Source organism: Narcine bancroftii, chromosome 5 (genome assembly GCF_036971445.1).
Source record: "Narcine bancroftii isolate sNarBan1 chromosome 5, sNarBan1.hap1, whole genome shotgun sequence".
Lineage (NCBI taxonomy): Eukaryota > Metazoa > Chordata > Chondrichthyes > Torpediniformes > Narcinidae > Narcine > Narcine bancroftii.
Window position 1 is genome coordinate 18781793 of NC_091473.1, and position 16420 is coordinate 18798212.

General features: G+C 43.9%; 1 long non-coding RNA gene across 6 annotated transcripts in view; it reads left to right on the forward strand.

Moving 5' to 3' along the window:
- The first annotated feature begins 1459 nt into the window (after window positions 1–1459).
- LOC138762633 (uncharacterized) overlaps window positions 1460–16420 on the forward strand; it is a 287652-nt gene continuing 272691 nt past the window's right edge. For 5 of the 6 annotated variants that reach the window (XR_011356992.1, XR_011356993.1, XR_011356994.1 and 2 more), the window contains exons 1-3: window positions 1460–1499; window positions 1581–1635; window positions 11541–11750. This is a non-coding gene — a long non-coding RNA (uncharacterized lncRNA). The remainder of the gene's footprint in view (window positions 1500–1580; window positions 1636–11540; window positions 11751–16420) is intronic. The other variant, XR_011356996.1, reaches the window with a different exon arrangement.

The following is a 16420-nucleotide window of genomic DNA, read 5'->3' on the forward strand; positions in this document are numbered from 1 at the left end:
AGCAAATCTCTCTCTGAAACCCAACAAGAACCTTCCTGAGTGGTAACCATTTACCTTTCAAGCACCAAAGCCTGGTGAACTTCATAAATGTTAAATTCTGTGCACAGTATAAGAATTACCTGCAACCAGTGAACTTGGAAGAATGAGAAGTGAGATTGGACTGTGAACGAAAGAACTTTTCTGAAGTTGCACACACATTACACACATGTATGCTTTGAATTAGAAGGGGGGTAAGTCAGGTTAAGTAAGTAAATAGAGTTAAGTTAAAATTTGATTCTGCTTTCATGTTTAAAGATAATTAAAATCAACTTTTGTTTAAGTAACCATTTGTCTTGGTGAATATCTACTGCTGCTGGGTTTGCGGGTCCTCTTGAGTTGTAACAGCATGGACAAGAACAGCCAAAGGACTTATTCTATGCAACATGACTGTGACTCGTCGCTGCTGATCGCACACAGAAATTTGCACACAACATTGGAAAATACCGTAAGGAATGTCCCAGAAACAGAATTGCCTCCAAACCCACCAGAGGCTTTAGGTAAATTATGAAGTCATCCACCAAAGTCATTATATAAGTCACTGACCATTGCATGTGGTGTTGTTTTGTATTGTAATATAAAGAATCAGAATGTTTGGACTGAACCGAGTTGTCTGAAAGCTCTTCAGCAAAAGCAGATGTTTGGATCATGCCTCAAAACAATTTGAGGTGCCAAAATAGTTCACTGATTTTATTGGTAGGAACCGCGAATGAGTTGGCAGCTGCAAAGAACTTGTACATGATAAAGTGGTAGTTTTGAGCTTACCACATTAAATTTACAATTTTTAAAATTTAAATTTAGACATTCAGCATGGTAACAGGCCATTTTGGCTCATGAGTCTATGGCACCTAATTTACACCCAATTAACCTACACCCCAGCACGTTTCGAATGGTGGGAGGAAATCGGAACCCCTGGGGGAAATCCACGCAGCGGGAGAACATACAGACAGCATGGGATTTGAACCCCAGACCTAATTGCTGGTACTGTAAAGGCAATGCGCTGACCACTACGGTAAGTGTGCCAACTTTTGCCTGAAGTGGGTTACCTTAGTTTCCCACTTCATGAAAAAGTAATGGAGTTTTAATTTGGCACTAGATTTCACAGTCTAATCAATAAAGATTACAATTATGTTGCTGAGTGACCTTGTGGATGGATACCAGTTCATTTAGGATGTAGTGGAATTAGAAAAATGGCTGTATTTGTGGTCTTCATAAAATGGATTTTATGAAGTTTTGAGCATTGCAACAGTAGCCGCTACTTTGGATGTCTAAAATCATTTAGGGCTCAATGGAATGAGATCAGTCAGATTATCTAATCATACATGACTATTGCCTTATTGTTGACTCAATCAGATCTTGCTGATGCTATTGGTTGGGATGGCTCACAATGGTTCTGTTGATGTAATATTGCCTCTAGTCCAGCACACCCTATTATTTCAGTGACAAGATTCATTTTCTTTCAGGTATATATTTAAAAATATCTCTTTACTGTTTCCCTGAGACAATAATGAACCATTTCTCTCCACTTGCCTCATTACTTCTAGATGAAGCTGGACCCTGTCTGGGAGTTTCATGCCTTGTATTGAAATGAGTGAAAAGGTAACAAATGAGAAGCAAAAGTTGGAATGAGTCCTATACTTGGGAAAGATAATCTTCCATTGAGCTGGTGTCTTTTGTGATCTCAGGAAATCCTAAAACACTCAGTTAAGTGGAATTTTGAAGCATAGACAATAAAACCCCTGGTATCCAGCAACTCTGGGGATTGGTAGATGCTGGATAAGTGAGTTTTCCAGTTGCTTGAGACTGTGTGCTATGTGAATGGTGAACTAATGGCATGCCAATTTTAAACTTCCATATTTTTTACCCAATTTTATTTTTGCCTGTTGCTTGAATTCTGGATTGCAGGGAATTTTCTGTACTCCGAAGTATAGGAAAACAAATTTTCATTCAGGATTCTGCAAACTGCCAGGTGTTTACTCTTTGTGAGGATAAAAGATTCGGCATGATGCTAGGAAGGGCTGCCACACCTTGTTCAGGTATTCCAATAAGATTCGCAATGGCTCAGTTAATAAACCTCATTTATTATTTCTTTTACCAAAAGGCCTCATTTAACAGATTTATTTGTGGCGAACCAGGCTCTGACCAATGTTATGACAGTGGAACCAATAATATCTGTTGTGGTGGGCTGGGTCTTCCTTCATGTGGTTTGGTGTTCATCTCGGGAATGTACTCTGATCACCAGAATTACTCAAGCAAAAGACATGCTTTATTTAGAAAATGTACAGACAAGATGGAATCTACACTGCTCCTACCTTTTATATGGTGTTGCCATATCGTCCCATTGTAGCCAATCAGGATGATGGAAAAATTACTCACTTACAGAAGTAATTAGTATTGTAAGTACACCACATCTGCCAAATTTAAATTCTGCCTTATTTCTGTGGGGATTAAAATTTAAGAGTTGATTGGCCCATCGGGTATGCTCCACCAATCAAATCATGGCTGGTGTATTTTTCCTCTCAACCCATTCTCCTGCCTTTTCCCCATAAACTTTGTCACCCTTACTAATAAACAACCTTCAATCTCCACCTTAAATGCACCCAATGAGTTGACCTCCATTGCTGTTTATAGGAAGAGATTTCATAGATTTACCACCTGCTGGCTGATAAAACTTCTCCTGTCCATGCTGGAACCACACACTGGATTTTGTCATACTTCCTGGCAGCTGTTCCAACTCCCCCAAGATGAAAGAGCTGATCAGTTTGGCCTCCTGTATTTACAGACAAGAATTAAATAGGGCTGAGATTTTAAAATTATGGGACCACTTTGCTGAGTGGATGGCATATCATAGTCAAAAATTTGTACAAAGTTGTTTGGTATAGTCTCCCAAGGAGCTGATCATGTCAATAGAATTCCACCTGAAGACTGTCTCTATTTAAGGTATTCTTTTGTACCTGCTATTAACTAAGTCTTTATGATGGCCTTGGAAGATTTAGCTTTAATCAAAAATATAATTTAAAATATAAAAAAATATATTGTTATTGTGTTTGTGTTCCTATCCATGTCCATACAAGATTTTTTTTCACAGATTAACTACTGGTCTACTTAATTTATTGCGGTCATGTTTGTATTGCAAAGAAATAGGCCCTTCAGCCCATCAGACCTGCACTGACATTTTTGTCTAACTACATTAATCTAATTTGCTCACATAAGATCTATATTCTTCCATGCCTTGCTTATTTAAGTGGCTGTTAAAATGTCTCTTAAATGATGTAATTGCATCAAATTCTACACGTTCATTTGGCAACACATTCCAGATATCAACCATTCTCATTGATTCTGACTATCTATCCATCTATTCTCTCACAATTTTATATACCTCTGTCATGTCATGCCTCATTCCAGGGAAACCAAACCTGGCCTATCCAATCTGTCGCCACAACCCAAGCCCTCCAATCCAGATGGCATTTTGGTGGCTCACCATTGCACTCTATCCATTGCAACCACTTACAATAATGTGGAAAAAAGGACAAAAATATTCAAGGTTTAAAAAGCACTCTACCTTTTTACAATTTTATCCGGACCCACTGCTTGTATTTTAATAAATGAACAACTTGGAGCAGTTTTCAATAATTTTATATGGATGGTGGGAGATTTTGAAATGCATTTCATTTGAGAAGGGCAGGGATGGAACTTCATAGTCACAGACACCCTCCCAAGTTAGTGGTCTTTCTCAACAAGCAGATCAAGCGTTCATACTGCTATCAGAACTTGTAAACAATCTTCATCAATGAAGGATCAGTACTGACTTGCCCACCAGGTGAAAGCTATAGAAGTCAAGGCTATGGAACAGAAGTTTTCAGGTCAGGGCAGTGAGCTGTAATGAAAGGATTAGCCATGTTAATGCCACTCCATAGAAATAAATGAATGTGTAATTTCCCTTGTACATTAGGGATTATATTTCATAAATTAGAGCTCATTAATGTGTCAAAGGAGTAGGAAAAGTCCGCAGGTCCAACTGGAAAATTTTCCATGGATGAATTGCCTTGTGCAGGATACCAAGGACATAAGAGAAAGGAAAATAGGAAGAGGAGTTCACCAAACACCTCAGAACTGCACTGACATTGAATGATCACAGCTTGTCAATGTTGCTTTCAACTCTCCCAATGGGATTCTAGCTATTTAGTTTAACAAGTGGATCACAATTTCCAGATATTCTAGAACACACAATGGCAAGTAGACTGTTGATTGCCTCCCTGCTATCTATCTAGAGGGAGCAACTTCCGACTAGGGCATTTTCCAGCTCAGGAGTAAAAATGGATCCCATTTCATACAAATAGTTGAGATGGAACAGATTTATAAGTCATTGTACTAAATATCCTCCCCTTTCTTCCTATGTACTCTCCATTCTGGCATTACTTTAAACATTACTGCATAAAATCAAAGAGCTACATAAAAGTTAGAATTATAATGCTCTTTTTAACTGACGTCATTGCTATATTTTGTTTCCCACCTTTGCTTGTGGGGCACCCAGGAGATTGAACACTGCATTTTATATTATTACATGCCATAGAACTCAATTAATTCTTCTGTCAAATCAGAAAATCAAAAAGTCAAAAAGCAAAACCAAGGAAATGATTGTGGACTTCAGGAGAAAGTGAAGAGAACATGACCAAGTCCTCATCGAGGGCTTAGTAGTAGAGGGTCAAGAACTTCAAATTCCTGGGTGTCAGCATTTCCGAGGATCTGTCCAACAGCCTCCATGTTGATACTTTGTGAGGCTATACTTTGTGAGGTGTCTGAGGAGATTTGGTATGTGTGACAGTTCAGATCTATCACCAATGTATATAGTGTATATAGTTACAGTATCTAGACTGTGCTTACAGCGATTGGCTGAGAGCTTAGCCACGCCTACTGTCTGGGCTTAAAGGGTTGTGACCCAGGTCGCATCATTCTGGACTGGTCGGCCACCTGTGAAGAGCTCCTGTCTTTTGCTAATAAAAGCCTTGGTTTGGATCAACAAGTCTTTGATTCTTTCGACGAGCTCTACAATTTTATTAGCAAAAAGAAAAAAAGAATTTTTTTTGAAAGGGATGGAGCGTTTGACTCGGCCAGAAAAACTTGACATCGACCCACAGTCAGCTACAGCCTTCAAAGCCTTTAAGTTCTGGCTGCTGAACTTTGAAAACTTCCTAAGGCTCATTGAGGTGGAGGAGGATAACCAGCGTCTAACAGCATTGCTGTCTATGGTGTCCTTGAGAGTCTACGAGAACATCCAGGATGAGACCACTTACACCGCAGCCATAAAGGTGCTGAAAGAACTGTACAATCAACTAATGAACAGAGTTCATGCCCGGCTCGTGCTTGCGTCGAGGAAGCAACAGCCCGGCGAGTCCAGCAGGGCATATTTACAAGTATTAAAGGCGTTGGGCAAGGACTGTAACTGTATTGACAAAACTGCTGCCGAGATCACTAGCGACCTCATCCGGGATGCCTATGTGGCCGGGCTCCGATCAAACGAAGTGAGGCTGTGCTTGCTCGAACAAAGGGTAGAAAAACTAGAGGACGTGACCCGGATTGCGATCACAATGGAGGATGCAGACTTAAAGTCCACCGAGTTCTCTTGGGACTGGACCCCACGTTCTGATGTAAGTAGAGTGCCCTTCTACCCTACCACTGACGGCCTGTCGACTGCTGCTACACTGCCCCCTGAAAACCCAAAATGTTATTTCTGCGGGAGGGACAAGCACAGCAGGTCCCAGTGCCCAGCAAGAAACGCCAGGTGCCAGAAGTGCCTTTAAAACGGCCACTTTGCTGCAGTCTGTAGGTCTAAAATGGCCGCCGGCAAACACAGTGCCTCGTGTGAAGCCCAACCGCCATTATCCCATTCAAACGCTTCTTCCCCAGAGCTCTCGTCCAATGAGAGCGAGGGCTCCCCGGCATGGCAACGCCTGATGTCACGGAAATGCCGAACCTGGAAGGGGCAGCCCACCCTCGCAACCATGGTGCTGGCCCGCCTCTCGCCCCCGTGCGGAACACTCGACCCGGCCTCGGTCCCAACTGTGGCAACCGCTGCTGCTGCCGCCGCCACAACCACCCCCGGGGCCGACGCTACTGCTGCTGCTGCCCACTCCCCGTCTGCCGCTGCCTACGCTGCCGCCGATGCGGCCACCACGACCGACTGGGGACCCACCACGGCCAACCAGGGACTCACCCTAGCGTCTGTCGCTGATGACCGCCGGGGCCCGACCACCACGACCGACGACCTACCCACCGCCAACCGTGAGCAACTACAAATCTCACTACTTACCTTTCATCCGCCGACGCCGCCACAACAGCACTTCCGGGAGGTCCTCCAACCTGCTCCTCCAGCGCTGACTATGTCTATGACGTCATCCCGTTGCGTGACGTCATCCCGTTGCGTGACATCATCCCGCGGAACTCCCCTGTCAACTGCTTCAATAACACTAAACCAGCAATGCTCTCATCCCCTCACCAGAGCAATGGAACTGATTAAAATGCATGGACACTACACCAATTGCTTATTTGACTCTGGGTCAATTGACAGTTTTATCCGGCCAGATCTGGCCCTCCGTTGGGGACTTGACATTATCTCCACTACCCAGAGGATCTCATTAGCGACGAGGTCGCACTCAACCAGGATAAAGGGGTATTGCATCGCCACGCTGGAAGTACAGGGCGAAACGGTCGTCCACTTCAAATTATTCGTCCTTCCCCAATTGTGCGCCCCAGTGTTCCTAGGATTAGACTTTCAGTGTCAGTCTGAATGGTGTCCCTACACTTTGGGGAACCCCACGCCCCCCCTCTCGGTCTGCCACCGCCCCACCCCCGAAGCACCCGAGCAACCCGCTCCCGTGCCCCGGGGCCAATCCTGCGGCCTTTCAACACTCCGGATTGCCCCGCCAACACTCTTCGCAAACCTCACCCCTGGCTGGAAGCCTGTGGCCACCAAAAGTCGGCAATATAGTTACGAAAACAGGCAATCCTTTAGGAGCGAGGTGCGTAGATTGCTGGATGAGGGCATCGTCGAACCCAGTTCAAGTCCCTGGAGAGCCCAGGTGGTGGTTGTCAAGAACGGGGAAAAGCTACGGATGGTGGTCGACTATAGCCAGACCATTACCCGCTTCACGCTCCTGGATGTGTACCCCCTGCCACGCATCACGGATGTGGTGAACCAGATCGCCCAATACCGCATATTCTCCACCATTGACCTACGTTCGGCCTACCACCAGCTCCCAATTCACTGTGAGGACCGACCATTCACGGCCTTCGAAGTGAATGGGCAGCTGTATCAATTTCTCAGGGTACCATTCGGGGTCACAAATGGTGTCGCGGTCTTCCAGCGGGAAATGGACAGGATGGTGGACCAGAACGGGCTAACCGCTACCTTCCTGTATCTGGACAATATCACCATCTGCGGCCACGACACGCAGGACCATGACACCAACCTAGACAAATTTCTTCAAACTGGCCGTCGGCTGAACCTGACTTACAATTTGGACAAGTGTGTCTTCCGGACCACACGACTCGTGATTCTAGGTTGCGTGGTGGAGAACGGGATAGACATGCCAGATCCTGACCGCATGCGTTCCCTAATAGACTTACCCCCCCCCCCCCCCCCATACCCAGAAAGCGCGCAAACGCTGCCTGGGCCTTTTCTCATGTTATGCCCAATGGGTTCCACACTACGCCGACAAGGCGCATCCTCTTATCAAGACCACCTCCTTTCCCCTCTCGACTGAAGCCAGAGCGGCTTTCGATCGAATCAAATCCGACATCGCCGCTGCGATGCTGCACGCGATCGATGAGTCTGTCCCATTTCAAGTTGAGAGTGATGCATCCGACTTCGCCCTGGCAACCACCTTGAACCAGGCCGGTTGGCCTGTAGCCTTCTTCTCCAGAACCCTCCAGGGTCCGGAGAGTAGACACTCCTCGATCGAGAAGGAGGCCCAGGCCAGAGTTGAAGCGGTGCGTCGTTGGAGACATTACCTCGCTGGGAGGCGCTTTACACTGTTGACTGATCAACGCGCGGTCTCCGTCATGTTCAGCAACACTCAGCGTGGTAAGATAAAAAAACGACAAAATCGCCAGATGGAGAATCGAACTCTCCACCTTTAACTATGACATCCTGTACCGGCCTGATAAGCTCAACGACCCGCCTGACGCGCTCTCCAGGGGAACGTGCGCCAACATACAGATGGACAGACTACAGAAACTCCATGAGGCGCTCTGTCATCCAGGGGTCACTAGATTTGCCCACTTTGTGAAGGCATGCAACTTGCCCTACACAGTCGAGGAGATCCGCTCCATGACCCGAGCCTGTTCGGTGTGCGCTGAATGCAAGCCCCACTTCTTCTGTCCGGATAACTCCCACGTTATCAAAGCCACCCGCCCCTTCGAGCGTCTTAGCGTAGACTTTAAGGGGCCCCTACCGTCAACCAACCATAATAACTACATCCTTATGGCAATCAACGAGTACTCCCGCTTCCCGTTCGCTATGCCCTGCCCAGACACCACTGCCACCTCAGTGATACAGGCCCTTCACAGTATTTTCGGCATTTTCGGGTATCCCAATTCCATCCACTGTGATAGGGGGTCCTCATTCATGAGCGCAGAGCTGCAACAGTACCTTCTGGAGTGTGGTATCGCTTCAAGCAGGACCACCAGCTATAACCCACGCAGTAACGGCCAGGTCGAGAGGGAGAATGTCACCATATGGAGAGCGGTTACACTGACTCTCCGGTCTAAAGGTCTCCCCACCTCTCACTGGCAGGAAGTTCTCACTAGTGCCTTACACTCCATCCGCTCCCTCTTATGTACTGCAACAAATGCCATCCCCCCATGAAAGGATGTTCCTTTTCCCGAGGAAATCCGAATCAGGAACCACTGTACCGGCATGGCTCACCGTCCCTGGCCCAGTCCTTTTGTGACGCCACGTCCGGCACTCAAAGAACGGCCCCTTGGTCAACCGAGTGACTCTACGCCATGCGAACCTGCATTACGCCTACGTTGAGTTCCCAGACGGGCGGGAGGACACTGTTTCGGTGCGGGACCTAGCCCAGGATGTGGTAGACCCAGCAAACCCCCCAACCCAACCTTCCCCAACTCTTTATTCCCCAGGCCCCGTGCCGCAACAGAAGGACCAACAGCACCCCAACGACCTGGGCCAACCTGCCGACAACACGACTGGGGAATTGAGTGAAGGAGCGGTCGCACCCGACGAGCATGCTGGCGACACCACTCCAGCGACCCCAATCCCGGCACCACAGCGGTCACGCCGGATGGTCAGACCCCCTGACCGCTACAGTCCTTAACCTACCCCTTCCTTTCATTCTCTCCCTTGTTTTTTTTTGTTTTTTTTTCCAGGGTCAGTTCTCCAAGAAGGGTGAATGTGATAGTTCAGATCTATCACCAATGTATATAGTGTATATAGTTACAGTTATCTAGACTGTGCTTACAGCAATTGGCTGAGAGCTTAGCCACGCCTACTGTCTGGGCCTTAAAGGGTTGTGTCCCTAGCCAGGACGGATCATTCCGGACCTGTGAAGAGCTCCTGTCTTTTGCTAATAAAAGCCTTGGTTTGGATCAACAAGTCTTTGATTCTTTCGACGAGCTCTACAGTATGTCACCGAAGTCTCTCGTAAACTTCTACAGGTGTACTGTGGAGAGCATTCTGGCTGGTTGCATCACTGCCTGGTAGGGAGGCGCCACCTCTCAGGACAGGAATAAACTCCAGAGGGTTGTTAACTTGGCCGGTGGCATCACATGCACCAGAGTTCACTCCATCAACGACATCTACATGAGGCAGTGTCTTAAAAAAACAGCCTCTTCCTCAAAGACCCCCACCACCCAGGCCATACCCTCTTCACTTTACTACCATCAGGGAAAAGATGCAGGAGTCTAAAGATGAGCACTCAGCGGCACAAGGACAGCTTCTTCCCCGCAGCCATCAGATTCCTGAATAGTCAATGAACCAAAGACACTGCCTTACTTTTTGTGCACTTTTAAAAAATATTAATATCGTAAGATGGTTATACTATGTTTGCCCTAATGATGCTGTCGCAAAACACTGAATTTCATGACTTGTTCAGACAATAAGTTTGAATTCTGATTCTGAAATAGGATTGCAGTGGCTGATTAAAAGTTTTCAACACCCTTTGGACGATTGTACTGATGTTGCATTGCCATCAGTTTTGTATCGTTTTATCACCAGTTTGTGATTTGTGACTTTTTTTTATAGGGCAATGGATTTACCATAGGGTTATATAGCTGCAACTTTGTACTGATTTGTAAGCAATGTAATTTATAATTAAAGTATTTTATACTAGACAAAATTCTTTCTAAAGTCAAATATGTCCCCTTTTAAGTTTGGACCGGTGAAATTAGTCACATGACAGGTAAAGCTGAATAACATGCTCTTTATTTACATAGCTATTTATTTATTTTTATATATGTGTGTTTGTCCTGTATATGTATTGCTTGACTGTGTGTGTGTTGTGTCTGGTTATGCGTTTGCATGTTTTGCACTGAGGACTGGAGAGCATTGTTTCCCTGGTTTCAACTTGTGCAATCAGGTGATAAACGAACTCCAACTTTAAATGAGAGGGAAAATTTAAAAAAAGGCAGATTAGAGGAGAAAAAAGCATGGATTTATTTGAACCTGCTTTCTTGAAATGCTATGGTTGCTGTTGATTAACACCTGGGATTCTCTTGATTCTCATTGGTTTCAACGTCCCAGGTATCTTTTTTCTAGTAGGGATGAAATGGTGGAAAACGATTTTGGATAATTGGACTCTCGACGTAAATTAACGATCATGAGTGGAAGTGTCTTTCATGCAAGAGATCATGTGTCTTTTCAAGACATGAAGGAATAACAGGCAGGCAGTTAACGACTGGTTATTAAAATAGGTCACACAGTGACTCTGCATTCTGTAAAGTTGCTCCTCAGCTCCAGGGTCACAGATTCAGCCCTGACCCCCAGTGGTGGATTTCTACCAGGTGCTCTGGTCTCTTCCACATCCCAAAGAGGTTCTGGTAGGTTATTTGGCTCCTGCAAATGGGAGGCAGGAGAATCAGGAAGGAATTGGTGGGCATGAGAAAGTATAGATTTGAGGATATCTGAGATCCAGCACAGACATATTGAGCCAAATATCTTGCTGCTATGCTATAGGAAAATATAAGAATACCTACTACATTTCTATTTAAACACATCAATCGAAAGTGGAATGAACTGAATACTGTGGAAACTTTCAAGAGGAAGAGGAAAACAGTGAATGTCATGTTTATTCTCTTGACAGCTGAAGACTCCTTGGGCAGAGTGGCCTTCAGTGTCAAAAGGAAATGGAATTTTGCATGAATGCTATCTAATGTTACTATGGCTGCAAATGCTAACAGTGTATAATTTTGTGCTTTAAAACAATTAACCCTTGCCTACCTTCTTTTGTGATGTTTGATTTTTGTCTGGTTTATTGCCTGCTCCACAGGGCTGTTTGATTTACCTTCCTGTATCGGAATAAGGATGGCAGAGTGGCATAGCTGCTGCAGCAGAGACCCGGATTCAACCCTGACCTCTGGCACTGTTTGTGTGCACTTTGCACATTCTCCTTGTGAAGGCGTGGGCTTCTTCCAGGTCCTCCTGCTTCCAGCTGAACACAAACGCATGAATCGCCCACAGTGAACTTTCCCTGGTACAGGTGGGTGGAAGAAATTGTGCAGAGTTGGGATGGGAAAGTGGGGAGAATTAAAGGGGATTAGTATCGGATGAGTATGACACTTACTTAGTGCATAGTATAGGTAACCTAAAGGGCCTGTTTCCATGCTGTATGACTGATGATTGACGACTTCTGACTCTAAGAATCCAGCCGATGTGAAATTTCATCACATGTATCTTGAATCATAATTCCAAGTGATTGTTATTCAGGGAAATGCAAGTAAAGCAATTCAGAACAAAACAAGGCAATATGGAAATGAGTGATGTTTTTACACATTACGTTAGATGTATTGCCCAGGAGGCTTGAATTTTAGTAGACAGGCACAAGTGTGATAAGTGATATGGCTTTCAGCTGTGGATGATATTTTTTTAAATCTTGAACTTTTCATGGAAGTAAAGGTGAGGATTAAGAAGAATTAAAATAATTGACTCTGGCAGAATTTTAATGCATTTAACCAACTGAGACTGGAACAAGTCCTCTCAAACCAGATTTGTTTGACCAATAAACTGCTTGCAGCAAGGTGCCTGTCTAGCTGTCTACTGAAAATTCAGCTGAATATAGGTTACAATCTAGGAATGGGGCAAGTACCAGCACATCCCCAATATAACTTGCCATCTCTTGGGGGCGCAGCATCCAAATTCTCCGCAAAAATGTTTGGATGTTGCAAGTAATAAGGAGCAGGTACACTGAAATCATGACACACAAGATGCTGAGATTTGCTACAAAAATACTGATGGAGAAACTTAGCGGGTTGAGCCACATCACTGGGAGATAAAGAATGGACAGTGCTTCAGACCTAAACCCTGCACAACACCCAGTTTGATAAAGGATTCTGATTGATGTTGCTCGACCTGCTGAGTTCCATCAGCGGATTGATTTTTGCACGGAATTAAAAGAGATTTGACAGGTTTTCATTTTGTGGCTTTTGTTTCAAATATTATTAATAATGTAAGTCAATCCCAACTTCATTGACCTACAATGTCTCATTTCTTTCGTGTTTCCATCAAAAAAAGTTATTCATTATGAATGAAATTTTATCCCCTTTATTGATCTTAATTCCAGTTACTTTTTTTGGCCATTTCTTCATGTCCCATATCGAATAACAAGTCAAGTGATACCTTCACCTATATGCAGCCCTCTGCTGATAGACTGCAAAAATAATCCATGGTTTGTTTGTCTTGGAATCAAGAAGCTTATTTTTGAATTTCAATTTTCAACACTCCTTTGAAATGATAGAATTACTGCTGCTTCTCCCTTATGACTTCTTTTGCAATTTATATTATTAAAGAACAGATTAATGTTGAGCATTTTAAACATGCATATAAGAAAGTAAAAAGTCAACATGATACTCATTAACATGGGGGTATGATTGTGGTTTAGCGCTTACTTTCTGTTGAAGGCAGATTATGTCAGCTGTGAATCACATTCAGAAAGAGTGTAGCATCTGGTGAAGGGGCCTTTTGATAAATGGGCAACTGCTGCATTATTAGTTTTAGATATAGATTTGTGGACTGCCAAATGCAACCTGCCTGGGATGATCTGTCCTATAAAAATGAGCTGTTATCCAGCTGTTCGAAAACTCATAGTTGTTTCATTGCACTGCTAAATGGAGCTCCCCCTCAGTTCTGAATTTTTGCACCTAATCATGATTTTTTTTCCATGTCTAAGCCACCATGTAAATGTAACTCATAGGTTATTTATGGTAGACTGTTTCTGATGAGTTGGATCTTGGACGTGCTATCACCATTGAACAAGACTTCTCCAGTCAATCTTTGGTATATTCATCTCATAACCTCCTAATGGCACAGCAGTTCATATTGTTGCTGCTGCACTGCCCCTATGTGGAGTTTGCATGTTCTTCATGCGACTGTGTAGATATCCCACATACCAACCCCCCCCCCCCCCCTCTGCGGTGCTGTTGTTTCCATTCACACTTTTAGGACATGATGGTACTTTACTGTTCATTGTATATGACCTGAACTTGCCAGGAGAATCAGGAGGGATTGGTAGGCCTGTAAGAGAGAAGAGATTGCAGGAATTTAAATTGGTAACAGGAGTTTTCATCATGCTCTGAGACCCATCATAGACTTGATGGGTTGAATGGCATCCTTCAGTTTTGTTGAGAAACAAGAGAATACTTTGCTTGTTTAAGCAGAGCCATTGATAGGTGGGGAATTAATTGAATTTCATGGAAACATCAAAGAAGAGAACGAGAATCTGAGCTATTCAGATGATACCTTGATGAAGGGCCCAAGCCAGTAACTTTGGTCACATATCTTTATCTTTGCGATATAAAGTACGCTGTTGGACCTGCTGAGTTTCTCCGGTATTGTTTTTTTTTTTAACTTCAATCAGTGCATCTGCAGATTTTCATGTTTTACGCTGAGCTATTCAGAGCTTTTCTTGAGCTCTTCAGTGTATGTAATTGCAGACTAGGACTAACAGCTTTTAAGAGGCAGATTACTCGTCCCACCTGCTGGGGAATAAATATCAAAATAAAGATAGGGTTGCAGTATACTGTTGCATTTGCACTTTTGCAGGAGGTACATTGACTGCCACAGTGCTAATGGAACATGACGAATGTCCTCAATGCAAGATTCAACCTCATTTCAGCTGCTAAATCTTTGAAATGGATTATAATTAATCAAGTGGTTATTCTGAGGCTTGCAGATTAAAGGTAGGAGCCACTGCAGACTTCACAAAGGTGAGCAGGCAAGTGTGAACAAAGGCTGCGATGGTGTTAAGGCAATCTGTTGGGTTTGGAATAAAGCAATCATTACAGATATTCTTTTCTTTGGCTTGGCTTCGTGGACGAATATTTATGGAGGGGTAATGTCCTCGTCAGCTGCAGGCTCGTTGGTGGCTGGCAAGTCCGATGCGGGACAGGCAGGCACGGTTGCAGCAGTTGCAGGGGAAAATTGGTTGGTTGGGGTTGGGTGTTGGGTTTTTCCTCCTTTGTCTTTTGTCAGTGCGGTGGGCTCTGCGGTCTTCTTCAAAGGAGGTTGCTGCCCGCCGAACTGTGAGGCGCCAAGATGCACGGTTTGAGGTGAGATCAGCCCACTGGCCGTGGTCAATGTGGCAGACACCAAGAGATTTCTTTAGGCAGTCCTTGTACTAAAACCGGAAAGCCACATTTATTCAAGATATGCAAGAATATAATTGACATAAGAGACAAAGTGGAAAGTTTTTGTAGAATAAAATTCCAGCTTGGAAGAAATGTATTGAATTGAATTGTTAATTTTAAAATTAACTACATCGAAGAGCTTGATACTGTAAAAGCTTTATTTTGCAAATTCACTAGGGAAATCAACTCGGATAATGCAATAGTAACAAATAAATAAGGAACAGGATGGGAAGTTGTGTTGCAGTAAGTCACGCCGTGCAAGGTATAGAGAAAAGTACAAAAATATTGATGCATGATCAATTACACAAAGACTGAAATTGCCGAGATGAAAGGCTTTTATTTACAAGAGATGGACAGCATCCCTGTGTTGGTCGCTCACACTGATTCAGACTCGAACTGGGAGCAAACTTGTGGCATGACAGCCTTTATGGGGAAGAAAGGGGGAGGAGTCACAAGCCATCGAGTGAGAGCAGGGTCAACCATATGACATTTACATTTGGCATGCAAATATATACAACAGTAGTTTTACCACAAGTATAATGCTAGGTCTAGAGAAAAGTAGTTAAAAACTCTACAAGGGCATCATCTTTTGTCATTGAGAGGTCATACAAGTTCCATCTCTTCTTGTGCCCAGGCTGCACACTGCCCTCCCCATCCTTCTGCTCCACCCATCCTCCTGCATACTGCCCTCCCCATCCCCCTGCTCCATCCATCCTCCTGCACACTACCCTCTCCATCCTCCTGCTCCCTGTTTATCCTGGTTTGAATGATCAAATTATCCATTATGCAGTAAAAGTGAATAGTTTTTAGCAAACACTGTCAATGTATTGCCCTTGTTTTGAAAGCAAGAATGAGATAAATTGTGTAATTACAGTTCAGGCTGCTTAAATTCTGTGGTGGAGAATTTTTTTGAGGGAAGAATAAATCTTAAGAAGGCATTAATTAAAAGGAGTCATCATGGATTTGTTCAGGGAAGTTCATGTCTGACTAACAATTGAATATTTTGAGAATGTAATGAAAAGAGTTAACAGGGCAACATGCTTGATTTCAGCAAGACATTTGACAATGTCTGATTTGGTAATCAGTCCAAAACATAAACGCAAAATAGGATTGAAGGGAAGGTGCAAAATTGGATCTGAAATTGGCTTAAGGGCAGAAAGCAAAGGGTGGTTGGTTATTTTTTTCTACTGGCTATTTGTTGCTGTTGCTTCAGTCTATGGTTCCTTGCTTTTCTTTATATCATAAAATCCTCTTCATTTGGAACTCAAGCAACCAGCAAAAAAATTTAGGAAATAAATACATTGAAATAATTAAGAATAAATGAAAATTTAATAAAAGTTTAAAATTGTAGAAGTAAATGTTCTTTGAAGTAACACATAAACCTTTGGTGAAGATGGGAGCAAATATTCAGCCAGCGGAGGGCCTTGGTCGTGCCTTTCTCAGCATCTGTTTGAGTAAGGTTGTGTTTGAATAAAATGGCGTCACCCAGGATGAAGAGCTGGTTGTTGACAATCGTTGTTAGCTGCCT